General features: G+C 45.5%; 1 non-coding gene and 1 pseudogene across 1 annotated transcript; both read left to right on the top strand.

The window, feature by feature from the left end:
- The first annotated feature begins 6,027 nt into the window (after window positions 1–6,027).
- LOC132237634 (large ribosomal subunit protein eL30-like) lies at window positions 6,028–6,388 on the top strand (annotated as a pseudogene).
- A 2,380-nt stretch (window positions 6,389–8,768) lies between these two features.
- Window positions 8,769–8,928, top strand: LOC132237837 (U1 spliceosomal RNA). Its single transcript, XR_009453657.1, has one exon. It is a non-coding gene; the product is annotated as a U1 spliceosomal RNA (small nuclear RNA).
- Window positions 8,929–15,304: the final 6,376 nt, after the last annotated feature.

Raw genomic sequence — 15,304 nt, 5'->3', positions numbered from 1 at the left:
GATGCACCACAGTTTGTTTATCTTGGTTGCTTCCTGTTTGGGGCAGTTACGAATAAAGCCGCTATAAGTGTGTGCAGATTTGTGTGTGGGCGTAAGTCACCACGGACCACTCTCCGAGAGCGCCCAGGCAGGCTGCCCCTGCTTGTAGTGCTTGCTCTGTGTCTCACTGGCGTTTGAAGAGGGCAGCCGAACTGCTTAAAGAAGGGGAACCCGGGCGCCTCACCAGGTGCTGGGTGACGGCAAGGGTGTGTGGGCTGAGGGACCCAGCACCAGGGCTCCCAGCACACCAGCTCTGTCCTCCCTCCCCGAAAGCACGTGCTGGGCAGCAACTGCACCATCAGCACCAGGTGGGCAGGCGTCTGTGAAGCCAGCGCCTTCACAGTGTGGTGCTGCCCCCTGGTTCTGTGCCCTGCCAGAGCCAGTAACCGGGCCTGTGCGCGCGTATCTGCCTTCTGAGTCACTGACAAGCGGGAGCTGCCACCCGCTGGTCCTGTGGTGTCTCTTACATTGTCGGAGATCCAAGTGGGTGTTTTTAAATGCCAAGTGCTAGTGAGTAATTACACTAGCAACAAAATCCCTCCTGAATTGACAGAAAATGTGCAAATTTATTTATTAGTTCTAGTAGGGTTAGTTTGTGTGTGTGTGTTTTGTCTACTCCTTACCTAGTATTTTATTATAAAGATTTCCTAAGTTTCCAAGTGCAAAAAAAATAAAAAAGTATTACATATGCTTATTCTCCCCTTTGGTACACAAAATGTATAGTGTACCCACTGACACATACTGCTAATCTGAAATTAGGAAAATGTATATCAAATCACACTTTAGTATCCTTTGCCAAGTATCGTTTTCTTCAAAACCTCACCTAAATATTGAATGTTATTATTTTTTAAAAAACTCAAATCCAGAAGACATCATAGGTACTCCTTCTCATTTGTTCAAGTCTTTTTCATCTTTTTTTGGTATTACTCAACAATTTGCATATTTCTTATTAAACTTATTCCTAGAAATACCTTTTTAGTTACTAGTTTTTAAAATATATTTTTATTGATTTCAGAGAGGAAGGGAGAGGGAGAGAGAGATAGAAACATCAATGATGAGAGAGAATCATTGATCGGCTGCCTCCTGCATGATCCCCACAGGGGATCAAGCCCACAACCTGGGCATGTGCCCTTAACAGGAATCGAACCCAGGACCCTTCAGTCCACAGGCTGACACTCTATCCACTGAGCCAAACCGGCTAGGGCTTTAGTTACTATTTTAAATAAAACTCTTCTTCAATTAATCTACTGGTTCCTGAACATTAATTTTGTATTCAGTTACCTGACTAAAGTCTCCTGTTATATGTAGTAGTTTTTCAATTGTTTCCCTTAGATTTTATATCATTTACAAATGATAATTTTCCTTCTCCTTTTTTTTTTACACCCTCAGTTCTCCTCGTGTTATTTAACAGGCGCAGCTGGAGGCTTACTCAGAAATGCAGCCCAGGTTCTCATGAAGGTCTTGGTCATTACTCGGTCAAGCATTGACTAGCCTTTCTGCGTTGGACTGTCCCTCATGATTGCCATGAAAAGGAACATTCTGGGTTAGTTATAAAGAACATCTCTGACACACACTCAAGCTCTGCAGGCAGAATTTTTCAGGGGAAATTCACATAATGGAAAATTAACCATTTTAAAGTGAAAAATTCAGCGGCATTTAGTATATACACAGAACTATGCAACTACCACCTCTACCTAGATCCAAAACATTTCATCGACCCAAAACTAACCCCACAGCCAGTAAGCAGTGACCCCCCACACACACACACACCCCCTCCCTCTAGCCCCTGGCAACCCCAGGGCTTCCATGGAGTCACCTACCCTGGAATCACACAATGTGTGACCTTTGTGTCTGGCTTCATTTACTTCACAGAATGATGTTAAGGTTCATCCATGTTGTAGCATGTATCAGTACCTCATTCCTTTTTATTACTAAACTAGTGGCCCATTGCACGAAGGTTTGCGCAATAGGCCTTCCTTCCCCTGGCTGCCGGCACTGGTTTTCCTCCGGCACCCGGGAACCAGGCCTTTGGTCGGGCCGCAGCAGCGAGGCTTGGCTTCTCCGCTCCGGCTGCTCCCAGCCCCTCCTTTTTTTCTTTTTTTTCCAGCTCCTCGAGCAGAGGCCAGGGCTGGCTGGAAGCCTGGGTCGCCCCCAGCCTCTCTTTGAGTGGAGCCCAGGGCGGGCGGGAAGCTTGGTTTCCTCCATCGCTGGGAGCAACCCAAGCCTCCTACTCGCCATCTTCAGTCGTCTTCAGTCTTCACTCCGCGCCTGCGTTTGCAAATTAACTGCCATCTTTGTTGGGTTAATTTGCATAGTCACTCTGATTGGCTGGTGGGTGTAGCGGAGTGGAAGAGTGATGGTTAATTTGCATGTTTCTCTTTTATTAGTGTAGAAAATATTTCATTATAGGCATGTATCATAACAGTTTACTCATTGATGGGCATTCGGGTTATTTCCACTTTTTGATTACTGTGAATAGTGTGCTACTATGAACATTGCTGTACAAAGACTTGTTTGAGTCCCTGTTTTCTTTCTTTTTTTTTTTTTTAAATATATTTTATTGATTTTTTACAGAGAGGAAGGGAGAGAGAGAGAGAGTCAGAAATATCGATGAGAGAGAAACATCGATCAGCTGCCTCCTGCACACCCACTACCGGGGATGTGCCCGCAACCCAGGCACATGCCCTTGACCGGAATCTAACCTGGGACCCTTCAGTCCGCAGGCCGATGCTCTATCCACTGAGCCAAACCGGTTTTGGCGAGTCCCTGTTTTCAATTCTTTTGTGTTCGGTGCTTAGAGTAGAATTGCTGGATCATATGGCAAGTCTATGTTTAACTTTATGAGGAAGTGCCAAACTGTAAGTTAAATTTTAAAGGTATTTGACTGAAATTTTGGAGAGCAAATGTGAGCCACAGGGGAGAAGATACTGGGAAGGGGCGAATGGATGCTTCTGTAGATGGAGAAGTTTCAATGTGGTTTCCTACGAATTAGTGCAGCTATAATCAGATTTGTTACTTTTTTTTAATATTGAGAAATGAGTGCAAAGTTAAGTGAATTTAGAGATGGCATTAGAGGAAGTACCAAGTAAGATGGGACAAAGTGCAGGAAGGTGTCATGAAGCAAATGAACTATAATGTGAGTTAATATGATGGGATAGAGTGTGAGGATCATGAACTCCAAGCTATTACTAATAATGAGAAAATAGCTCTCAGTCATAAGTGATTATCCTCCTAAGAAATCCCTTTAGTGAGATGTGAACTATTGTGCATAACCAGGGAGAATATGGACAAAGGTAAATAGCATCCTACTGAGCACTTTGAAATTGATAGTCATGACTCAGCTGTATGAAGAAATAGAACTTTATTCTTATTCTTAATTTTCTTAATTATTGACTAATGGCCCAGTGCATGAAATTCATGCACATTAAAAGGGAATTAATTAGAGGAAATATTTTAATATTGCTATTTGCCCTTTCTCTATAATAGAAGTGTCAGAGATGAAAGAAAATTAGTAAAATGCATATGAAAATAATATATAAATTTATTAATAAATAATAACAGCATCACATCCCTGGCCGGCGCTGGGCAGGGGACACAGCCTCACATCCCCTGCCGTGCCCACAGCCCTGCCCACCCGCACCTGCCACGCACGCAGCCTCCTGCTGATTGGTTGTTACGGTGTGAGGGTGTTACGACCATTTGCATATTACACTTTTCTTAGTATAGATTCAAAGAGGTAGGGAGAGGAGAGAGAGGCAGAAACATCAATGATGAGAGAGAATCATTGATTGGCTGCCTCCTACAAGTCCCCCACTGGGGATCAAGCCCACAACCCAGGCATGTGCCCTTGACCAGAATCAAACCCAGGATCCTTCAGTCTGCAGGCCGATGCTTTACCCACTGAGTCAAACCAGCTGGGGCTGTTCTTATTCTTTTAACTGATATCAACCTTGCTGAGCATCCGTCTTTTTCCCCAGAGGCGATAAACACAACTTCTTGCCAAATAAATGGAAGTGCATCAATCTGCATTACAAATAAGTGTCTCCAGGTTCCTCAGACCCTTGTGTGCCCTGTGACATTTCTCACGGGAACAACCACCAATAATGGGTCTGCTGCTCTCTCACTGGTTGATACTTACATGACTGCCAATGTCAACACCCAGCCCCTTCTTGTTAAAGGGATATGACAAAGGCACTCAGGGGAAACGGACATGAGACAGAGGCTTTCAGCCACTTAAAATATGGACTGTCACATGGCCTGGCCAGTTTTGCTCAGTGGCTAGAGCATTGGCCTGGGGACTGAGGGGTCCCGGGTTTGATTCAGATCAAGGGCATGTACCTCAGTTGTAGGGTCCTTCTTAGCTTGGGCCCTGATCGGGGGCATGCAGGAGGCAACCAATTGATGTGTTCTCTCACATCAATGTTTCTCTCTGTCCTTCCCTCTCTCTTCTGCTCCTCTAGGAAATCAATGGAGCCCTGGCCAGTTTGACCCAGTGGATAGATAGAATGTTGGCCTGCGGACTGAAGGATCCTGGATTTGGTTCCAGTCAAGGGCACATGCCTGGGTTGTGGGCTTGATCCCCCTTGGGGGCATGCAGGAGGCAGCCAATCAATGATTCTCTCTCATCATTGATGTTTCTATCTCTCTCTCCCTCTCCCTTCCTCTCTGAAATCAATAAAGATATACTTAAAAAAGAAGAAGAAGGAGAAGGAGAAGGAGAAGGAGAAGGAGGAGAAGAAGAAGAAGGAGGAGGAGGAGGAAGAGGAGAAGAAGGGGAAGAAGAAATCAATGGAAAAATATCCTTGGGTGAGTACTAAAAACAAACAAACAAACAAATAAATATATAAAATAAAATATGGCCTGTCACAGACTAATATGAACAGGCCATCCACACCATCTCTGGGTTCAGCCCCTTTCTGTCAGAGGGTAGCGGCCCAACACCGGGGGTGCAGGCCTTTGATGAAACATCAATGTCAAATATTTTTTAAAATATCTGCTATTTTGACTTAGGCATACTTTCCCCTTCAAAATTATTGGGAATATCATTATTTATTACACAATTGTGTCTTTTATTTAAGACTTTTTCTGATAAAATGTCATATTACTATATACTAGATTATAGTAAAAATGTATTTGATATAATGATAGTGCCTGTGTAAATATAATAGGATGATGCTTTTGTTTTCTTTTTTTAAATATATTTCTTTATTGATTTCAGAGAGAAAGAGAGAGATAGAAACATCAATGATGAGAGAGAATCATTGATCTGCTGCCTCCTGCATGCCCCACACTGGGATTGAGCCTGCAACCCAGCCATGTGCCCTGACCGGGGAATCAAACTGTGGCCTCCTTATTCATAGATCGATGCTCAACCACTGAGCCACGGTGGCCGGGCTGTTGTTCCACTTCTTATGCACTCATTGGTTGATCCTTATATGTGTCCTGACCAGGGATCGAACACACAACCTTGGCATATTGGGATGAAACTCTAACCAATTGCGCTCCCCAGTCAGGATCTTTTTAAATCTTTTCTCTATGTGTGTGTGTTAAGTCAATTTTTTCTTGATTTCAGAGAGGAAAAGAGAGGGAGAGATAGAAACATCAATGATTAGAGAATCATTGATTGGCTGTCTCCTGCACACCTTCTACTGAGGATCGAACACGAAACCCAGGATTGTGCTCTGACCGGGAATCGAACTGTGATCTCCTGGTTCATAGGGTGATGCTCAACCGCTGAGCTATGCCAGCCGAGCTAAACTTTTTTTTGTTGTTGTTAATATCAGGGAAGCTTTGTTTAATTATAGTTTTTAGTATTTGTTCAACTTTGTAATTTAAAAAAAGTGCTGAACTTCTATTCCATGTCTGATGGTTCTTCGTGGCCTATCTTTAATATTTGCTGTTTTCTCTTAAATACTTTTTTATTTTAAAAAAATTTTTTTGTCTTGGGCTGCTCTTGGTTGGGGGTCACCCCAGGCCTAAGGCGGGAAGATGGTGGCTGCAAAGAAGATGAAAAAGTCGCTGAGGTTGATCAACTCTAGGCTCCAACGTGTTATGAAATGTGGAAAGTTCGTGGCCGGGGACAAGCAGATGACAATGGTCAGACAAGGCCCAGTGGACCTGGTTATCCTCGCCAGCACCCGTCCAGCCTTGCGGAAATGTGAAACAGGGCACCACACCACGCTGGCCAGGACTGCTGCCCATTACTACAGGGCAATGGTGCTGAACTGGCCACGGTGTGTGGAAAATACTAGAGTGGGCGCACTGCTGTCACTGATCCGGGTGATTCCGACAACATAGGAGCACGTCAGAACAGGCTGGAGAAAAGAAATCGTGCAAAACTTTCAAATAAAACTGGCCAGAGCTTGGTTAAAAAAAAATTTTTTTTTAATTAAAAAATTTAAAAATTGTCTTAAAATGTTCTTCTTGTCACCTTATATTTCTCTTAAGGCATCATTGATTGTGTTTTTTCACTTTTTTAAAAAAATTGCCGAAACTGGTTTGGCTCAGTAGATGGAGCATCGGCCTGCGGACTGAAAGGTCCCAGGTTCGATTCTGGTCAAGGGCATGTACCTTGGTTGTAGGCACATTCCCAATAGGAGGTGTGCAGGAGGCAGCTGATTGATGTTCCTCTCTGATCGATGTTTCTAACTCTCTATCCCTCTCCCTTCCTCTCTGTAAAAAATCAATAAAAAAATATATTTAAAAAAAATAAAAAATAAATTAAAAAATATATATATTCTATTGATTTCAGAGAGGAAGAGAGAGAGAAACTTCAGTGATGAGAGAGAATCATTAATTGCCCACAACCTGGGCATGTGCCCCTGACCGGAATCGAACCCGGCACCCTTCAGTCCACAGGCTGACACTCTGTCCACTGAGCCAAACCAGCTAGGGGTTTTCACTGTTTCTTTTAATTAGGTCCCTATTTGTGTAAGATCTTTTATTTCTAATTTCTGAATTCTGTCACTTCATTCTGTGTGTGGGTTTTTTTCTGTTTCTGATTTAGGGGTTTTTCATGCCATATGTTATTTTAATGTCTTTTAATTTGTTTTAAAATGATAGGTCACAGCTTTGATCTACTGTTTGAGCTTGTCCTGGCATTTGTTCATTAGCCACAGAGATGTCATTCTGCATATTATACTTTTTAGTATAATAATTTTGTATGTGATTAATCTTGATACTTTTCTGTTGCTCTTTTTTAAAATTGTGGTAAAATACACATAAGACCTACCATCTTAGTCATTTTTAGGTAAACAGTTCAGTGGTATTAAATACATTTATACCGCTGTGCGCCTATAGCTGCCATCGAGCTCCAGAATTCTTCTCATCTTGAAAAACAAACTCTGCACCATTAAGCAGTGCGTGCCCTTTCCTCCCTCCCCTAGCCCCAGGAAACTTTCTGCCTCTTAGTTTTGTGTGTGTGTGTGGTTTTTTAAAAATATATTTTATTGATTTTTTACAGAGAGGAAGGGAGAGGGATAGAGAGTTAGAAATATTGAAGAGAGAGAAACATCGATCAGCTGCCTCCTGCACACTCCCTACTGGGGATGTGCCCACAAGCAAGGTACATGCCCTTGACCGGAATCGAACCCGGGACCCTTCAGTCCGCAGGCCGACACTCTATCCACTGAGCCAAACCGGTTAGGGCGTGTGTGTGTTTTTTAAGAGAGCATTTATCGACTAAATGACAGAGGTAGAAAAGTGATTCCTAGAAGAAATGGGCTTAGAAAACAAGTTCTAGAGGTACAGAAAGGGCCCTTGGAGCTCCGGAGTGAGGAAGGGAAAGGGAAAGAAAGGCACTGGCTGCTCCCGGAGGGAGAGCGAGCGAGCTGGTGAGGGTCTGAAGGGCGGAGATTTTAGGGGAGGGCTCAGGGAAAGGTCCTAATAGAATATTCAGGGTTTTCCAGGTTATTATTCAATGCTGCTGAGCCTGAAGCTGGTCTTGCAGCTTAGCTGGGCCTGGAGCTGAAACAGCTGAGGCCTCGATGTGGTCTCTAGGGTGGAGAGGTCAGGGCGTCCAAACCTCACGACCAGCGATGTGCTAGGGGAGGAGAGTCACCCCAGGGTGAGGTCCCCCTACAATTGATTGTCTATTGCTAGGCACCTGGGGTTCTCCAGGTCACTTGACAGTGAAAAATAAAACTTAGAAGGCAACTAACTGAATTAGAATCTAATAATCACAACTGGGTATCACAGAGGCTGCTGAGACACGTTTCCCCCTGAAATCACCCTCATTTTTATTAAAGAGCCAAGTTAAGACCAATTTATTTACTGCAGTGAGTCTGGTTTCAATTTGGCCTGACTGTTTGCAAGAACACAGTAAGAAGAGCAATAATCATCCAGGCTTTTAAAAAATCGGCTTTGCTGGGATTTCATAACTGAGCTTTGTCCCTCAGGCAAAGGAGCTGAGCCACCTCGTCGCCGCTGCCGTCAGGTTTTCCTGCGATTCGTGTGGACTTGGGGGGAGTCCTCATGTTCTTGAGGTTCCCAAAATGTCTTGAGGTTCCTTCCCTGCCGTCTCTCAGGAAAGCAACCTTCGTTCCTTCCCTGGAAAGACGGCCATGAACCACGTGTCTACGCAAGATACCAGGCTGTTTCTTCAAGGTGCTCTTACTGGCTTCAAGGTCAGTGTTCATTCCTTCGAGCTTTCTGGGGACATTCAGAGCCCCGGCATTTCTCTCTCCAACATGACATTCCAGGCAAAGTCTTGGTTGATAAGACCACACCGGATACTTACCTGGCAGGGGAGACACCACGATCCTGAAAGTGTTTTTCCCAGGGCAAGGCGTATCCATTGCACTCTGGATGTGCTGACCCCTGGGACTTCCCCAATGTGGGAGATTATCTGCATAATTTGTGGTTGTGGGGGGGCTTGTGTGCTCTCCCCTAAAAAATAAGTAAGTAAATAAAACGAAATTGGAAACTGGTCTTATTGGATTCATGCAAAGAAACATATGGCCATGACTCACTCATTAAGAATTGCCAAATTCTGGCCCGGCTGGCGTAGCTCAGTGGTTGAGCGTCGGCCTATGAACCAGGAGGTCACAATTCTTGGTCAGGGCACATGTCCAGGTTGGGGGCTTGATCCCCAGTGGGGAGTATGCAAAACAGGCCTAACTGCAGGGCAGCATTAAACTTAAAGGTGCCATTAACTGGCCAAACCTCTCCATTGTGCACTTTACAGTGGGGCCAGGCTAAGTTACAAAAAAAGTTTGAGGCATTCGGTAAGACTTCACCCAAAGGGGTATCTCGAGGCACTGGGGACTGGTCCCCCCATCTGCAGAGAGACAGAAAAATCCCGGCTAGCCCCCGGGCTGCCCTGGGCCGCTGTTCTGTGGTCTGAGTAGCACAGGTCCCTTCACCCTGTGTCCTGAGGGTAGGCTTACCAGCGGTTGCAGGGATGGCCAGTCACGGGGAGGATGGACTCACTGGGCTCAGACAGGCAGACTCCACTCGACGAAGATCCCAAGCGAAGTGTCCCTGCTTGCCCGCCTCTAGACTCAGCAACCTCACCGGAGGCCCCCCTATCAGATCTGTCCGTAAAGGGGTACCTAGTATCTCCTAATGTCTCCCGTGGCCTCGGACGGAAAACGCGTCCTACAACTCTAGTTTCCAACTGTGGGGCTAGTGCCCTGTAGCCCTGCCTTCCATGTTCCCAAAGGCCCTGACCCCTTAGGAGGCCAGGGAGAGGGTTAACTGGAAATGCAGGCAGGGCAGGGGGTCCAGGGAAAACAAAGGCAGGTGACACATCGGCAGGGCAGACATGGCAGCTCGAGCAGCCCAACCACGGGAACCAGCCACACAGAAATAATAAAATGTTTCTGGACTCAAGGCAGGAGGCAAGGGAGCACAGGGGAGGGCCTGCAGCAACAAGGTGTGCGAACACCTAAAAACAGAGCAAGTTCAGCTCAGGGACAGAACAACACCACACAGAAACAGGGAAAGTTCAGGACTGCTGCTGGCAGGAGCAATTGAGGGCATCAATCAGGTGACGACACAGGGCAGCATAGAGCAGGCCTGTAGCAGACACATACCCTGGACTACAAGGCTTTCCCGGGCAGCCCACTGTTGGGTCCCGCTCCCCACTGGGGAGTCTGAATCTGCTTAAAATAAACTTTCCACACTTTCGCTTCAATCTTCTGGTCTTCCGAGCTCATTCTTCAACGTCACAAGACACGACCCCGGGAAATCACCAGGCAAGCAGCCACCCATCGCCATCGCAGGGAAGAGACCCGGTTAAGTTACCCCCGAGGCTCTCATAGAAGTTGGTTTCAGGGACAAAGAAGACTCCTGGCGGCCTCTGTAGCTTAGCTGGGCCAGCCAGCCAGAGACAGCGCCTCGGGCCCGGAGGGCAAGTCCTGCCCGCCTTCCCCAGGAAGATTAGAAACTGCCCGGTGGCCCGAGCTGGTTGGGCTCAGTGGACAGAGTGTCGGCCTGCAGACTGAAGGGTCCCAGGTTCCATTCCAGTCAAGGGCACATGCCCCAGTTGCTGGCTTGATCCCTGGTAGGGGATGTGCAAGAGGTGGCTGAAATTGATCTTTCTATCTCCCTCTCCCTCTCCCTTTCTCTCTATATCTCCATATATAAAAGGCTAATATGCTAAGTGTCCATCTGACCGATCGCTATGACACGCACTGACCAGGGGGCAGACGCTCAACACAGGAGCTGCCATGACACACACGGGTAACTTGCAGAGAAATCGCACCGCGGACCTGGTGCCCACAAAGCAACACTCAGCTTCCCCCAAGTGGGACACAGGCCCCGCCACGACCCTGGAGCAACACCCCACCAAATCGCAGCTGATGCTGCCAAGACACCATGGTGCAAAATGGAGCCCACCACCTAGCCCGGCCCCAGTCGCTGTGAGTGCCGGGTAATGACGTCATGTAGCAATGCCCGGCTTCCTCACCCTAGCGACGACTAGCCTCCTTGCAGTTTCTTCAGCCCAGGAACACGGCTTGCTTTATAGCCAGGTGGAAACATTTTACACTTTAACCAAATGACTTTGAAGCGTTTTGCCGTGCCTCATCTCATTTGATCCTCACATTAGTCCTGGAGTAGGTAGATAGGAGACTCAGTGGAATCCTATTTTCTTTTCATTAGCCAGAAAATGAAGATTTAGAAAGTTTAGAAACTTGGCCTGACTGAAAAGAAGTAAGAAATGGTGGACCTTGAAAATGACTTCAGGTTTTCTTACTGCACAGAATATAGTCAAACACTGCTGTAGTTAAATATTCTATCTTTGTTCTCCCTGTGTGATCTACAATAATAATCTGTTTTGTGTTGATATTTACTGCTGTGTCACTGACAACTACCTGAAAGAGAAGTTGGGATGCTTCACTGGGCTGGAAAAAGTTTAGCTAAATCAGAAAGCAGGTCTAATTAACAAGTTTATTCTATATCTATAAAAGGCTAAGTTGACTTGTGCATGCACAATATATATAAAACTCTCGCTGGTGCCAATCGCATACATGTGTTTCGATCTGTCATTGTCAATTTAAATTTGGTTGACACTTCTATTATCAAGAAAGGGCAAATAGCTATATTTAAATATTTCTTCTAATTAATTTCATTTCAGTGTGCATGAATCTGTGCACCAGGCCACTAGTATTTAAATAAAAGAAAAAAGAAAATAAACTGCCGGGTGTCCCTTATTTTCCAAGTTGGATGAGTTGAGGCTGTCATTTATCCAGCAAAAGGTCGTGTTCAGACCTCAGAAAGCAATCCCAATGGAAAAGCCGAAGTTAAAAAGCAGCTGTCCCTTTTTCCTTAGTTACCTTGACCCTTATCTATAGCCTTCACCCTGGGTTCCACCTCAGGGAATTCAAAAAGTTCAAAGAAAGTCAGCCTGAACTTAACTCCAGGCACAAAAGAAGAAAGAGAAAGGAAAGAAATGAACATGCTTCCAGCCAAAGGGCAAGAGTCTCTCTCTCTCTCTCCCTCTCTCTCTCTCTCTCTCTCTCTCTCTCTCTCTCTCTCTTTCCATTGGAATTAGTAACCTGACAGGGAAAAGCCATAGGGAAGGGCCTTGTGTGACTTTACAGTGTTCCTGCTGCATGGACATTGTCTTGTAGTCGTCTGGGTGACTTTCCCAGTCCATGACCTACTCATCCTTTCACAGGAGTCCTCTAGCAGCACCAGCAATCTGGAGAGGGAGAGAGAGAGAGAAAGAGAGAGAGAGAGAGAGGACCCCATGGCCAGAGCAAAAGATACAGGGAGGAAAGAGAACACAGTCATGTCTTTCAAGCCAAGGTGGTGTGGACTTAACTCCGCTCAGACAGGCCGACTCCACTCTACTGAAGTCCCAAGCGAGATGCCCTGTTCGCCCACCTCCAGACTCACCTTCCTTACCTGAGCCCCCCCCCCTCCCTCTCCCTTCGCATATCTGTCCAGGTTGTCTCAGTAATGTGCTGACATGACATTCTTGAGATGACAAAGTTATATCATGGAAATGGAGTGGCTGCCACCGGTTAGAGGTGATGGAAGGAGGGACAGGGGAGATCTTTGTGGTGATGGAATAGTCCTGCATCGGTGATTAAACAATCCGAGTCACAGGGCACCAAATATGTAGGAGACAGGAATGGCACCAGGTGTCTGACTGGTGGGGTGAGGCCAAACCTGGGCTCAGCATCCCCGGTACTTGGGTTCTGCTAGGAAAGAAATCAGAGCAAGACCCAAACTGTAAGAGAACATTTACTGGGTAAAGTACAGAAAAAGTAATTCCTAGAAGAAATGGGCTTAACAAACAAGTTCTAGAGTAAATAAAGAGTCCTTGGAGCTTGGGAGTGAGGAAGCTGATGGTAAGGTGCCTGGGTGGGGTGGGTGGGGTGGGTGGGAGGCATGAGTGTGCTGGGAGAGGGAGAGTGCTATAGTTTTGACTCTAAGAATCTCTTAAAAGTGGAATCATATTTGTCTTTTTGTGACTGGCTTATTTCACTTAGCACAATGTCCTCAAGCTCATCTGTGTTGTACCATATTGCAGAATTTTCTTACAGTTTAAGACTGAATAATATGGCTCTGGCTGTTTTGGCTCAGTGGATAGAGCTTCAGCCTGCAGACTGAAGGGTCCCAGGTTTGATTCTGGTCAAGGGTACATGCCAGGGTTGTGGGCTCAGTCCCCAATGTGGGGTGTGCAGGAGGCAGCCAATCAATGATTCTCTCTCATAATTGATGTTTCTATCTCTCTCTCCCTCTCCCTTCCTCTCTGAAATCAATAAAAATTTATATATTTATTTTAAAAAGACTGAATAATATGTATATACTATATTTTTCTTATTCATACATAACCGGACAATCAATGGGTCCATGCTGCCAACAAAGATGGCAGCTAATTTGCATACTTCAGGCAGGGCATCCTATCTAATAATAGACAAACATGGTAATTGACCGTACCTTTGCTACGTCTCCCATTGTCTAATCAGCATGATATGCAAATTAACCACCAACAAAGATGGCAGCTAATTTGCATACTTCAGGCAGGGTGGGTCAGCGCCATCCCACCTGCTCTGCCACCATCTGGGCCTGCTATCTGAGACCCAGGGTGGTGGGCGTCCCGTGTGTGGCCCGACCCAGGGAGGCCGGGTGGTGCAGCAGCAATCGGCCAGCCCGCCCGGGCGTCCCATGTGCAAACTGACCCTAGGCAGTGGGGCGGGACAGGGTGGCTCCTCTGTTACCCCAGCTTCCTCATCACAGCTCCCTTGAGGGCCTAAGCCTTTAGTCGGACATCCCCCGAGGGTTCCCTGGCTGCCAGAAGGATGTCTGACTGCAAGGTTAGGCCTGATCCCCCAGGGAGTGGGCCTAAGTCGACAGGTGGACATCCCCCAAGGGTCCTGGACTGCAAATGGGTGCAGCCCGGGCTAAGGGACCCCTCCCCCGAGTGCACAAATTTTTGTGCACCGGGCATCTAGTGATTAATATTTCTCATAACCATAGCTAGTCCCCAATATTATTTTTGCCCCTAAAACATTCATCTATTGATAGATACTTGAGTTGCTTCCATGTCCTAGCTATTGTGAATAGTGCTGCTATGAACATGGGTGCACAAATAATTCTTTGAGACCCTGCTTTCAAATAATTTGGGTAGATACCCAGAGATGGAATTGCTGAATCATATGGTAGTTCTATTTTTTTAATTTTTGAGGAACCACCATATTATTTTCCACAACGCTGTACCATTTACATTCCCACCAACAGTGCACAAGAATTCCAATTTCTCCATGTCTCACCAACACTTGTCTTTCTTGTTTTTTATTTTTGTGATAGTAGCTACCTTAAGGGGTGTGAAGTGGTATCTTATAGTAGTTTTGATTTACATTTCCCTAAAGGTTAATGTGTTGAGCATATTTCCATGGTCTATTAGCCATTTGTATATCTTTTTTTGAGAAATGTTTATTCAAGTTCTTTGTCCATTTTTTAATTGGGTTGTTGTTGAGTTTAAGGAGTTCTCTATATATTCTGGATAATTAACCTCTTATCAGATGTATTATTTGCAAATATTTTCTTCCATTCTGTGGATTGCCATTTTACTCTGTCAATAGTGTCTTTCAATGCACAAACTTTTTTTTTTTTTAGAATAGTTTATTGGTTTTTTATTTTTTTTAGAGAGAAAAGAAAGGAAGGGGAGAAATAGAGAGGGAGGGAGGAGAGAGAGAGAGAGAGAGAAAGAGAGGAACATTGATTGGCTGCCTCCGTCAGGCCCCCTACCAAGAATCAACTTAGCACCCTGGGCATGTGCCCTTGACCGGTAATGGAACCAGCAACCTCCTGGTGCATGGGACCAACACCCAACCAACTGAGCCACGCCAGGCAGGGCTGCACAAAAGTTTTTCATTTTCATGAAGTCCAATTTGTTTATTTAATATATATTTCAGAGAAGAAGAGAGAGGGAGAGAGAGATAGAAACATCAATGATGAGAGAAAATCATTGTTTAGCCGCCTCCTGCACACCCCCTACTGGGGATCGAGCCCGCAACCCGGGCATGCGCCCTTGACCAGAATTGAACCTGGGACCCTTCAGTCCACAGGCTGATGCTCTATCCACTGAACCTAACCAGCTAGGGCCAATTTGCTTATTATTTCTTTTGTTACCTGTGACTTTGGTGTCAAATCTAAGAAATCATTGCCAAATCTGATGTTGTGAAGCTTTTGTTCTATGTTTTTTTCTAGGAGTTTTATAGTGTAGGTCTTTCACGCATACTGAATTAATTTTTGTATATGGTAAGGGTCCAACTTCATTCTTTTGCATGTGGATCTCTAGTTTTTCCTA

Source organism: Myotis daubentonii, chromosome 6 (genome assembly GCF_963259705.1).
Source record: "Myotis daubentonii chromosome 6, mMyoDau2.1, whole genome shotgun sequence".
Classification (NCBI taxonomy): domain Eukaryota; kingdom Metazoa; phylum Chordata; class Mammalia; order Chiroptera; family Vespertilionidae; genus Myotis; species Myotis daubentonii.
Note: the sequence above shows the minus strand (reverse complement) of the source record. Positions and strands in the feature narration are given on the sequence as shown.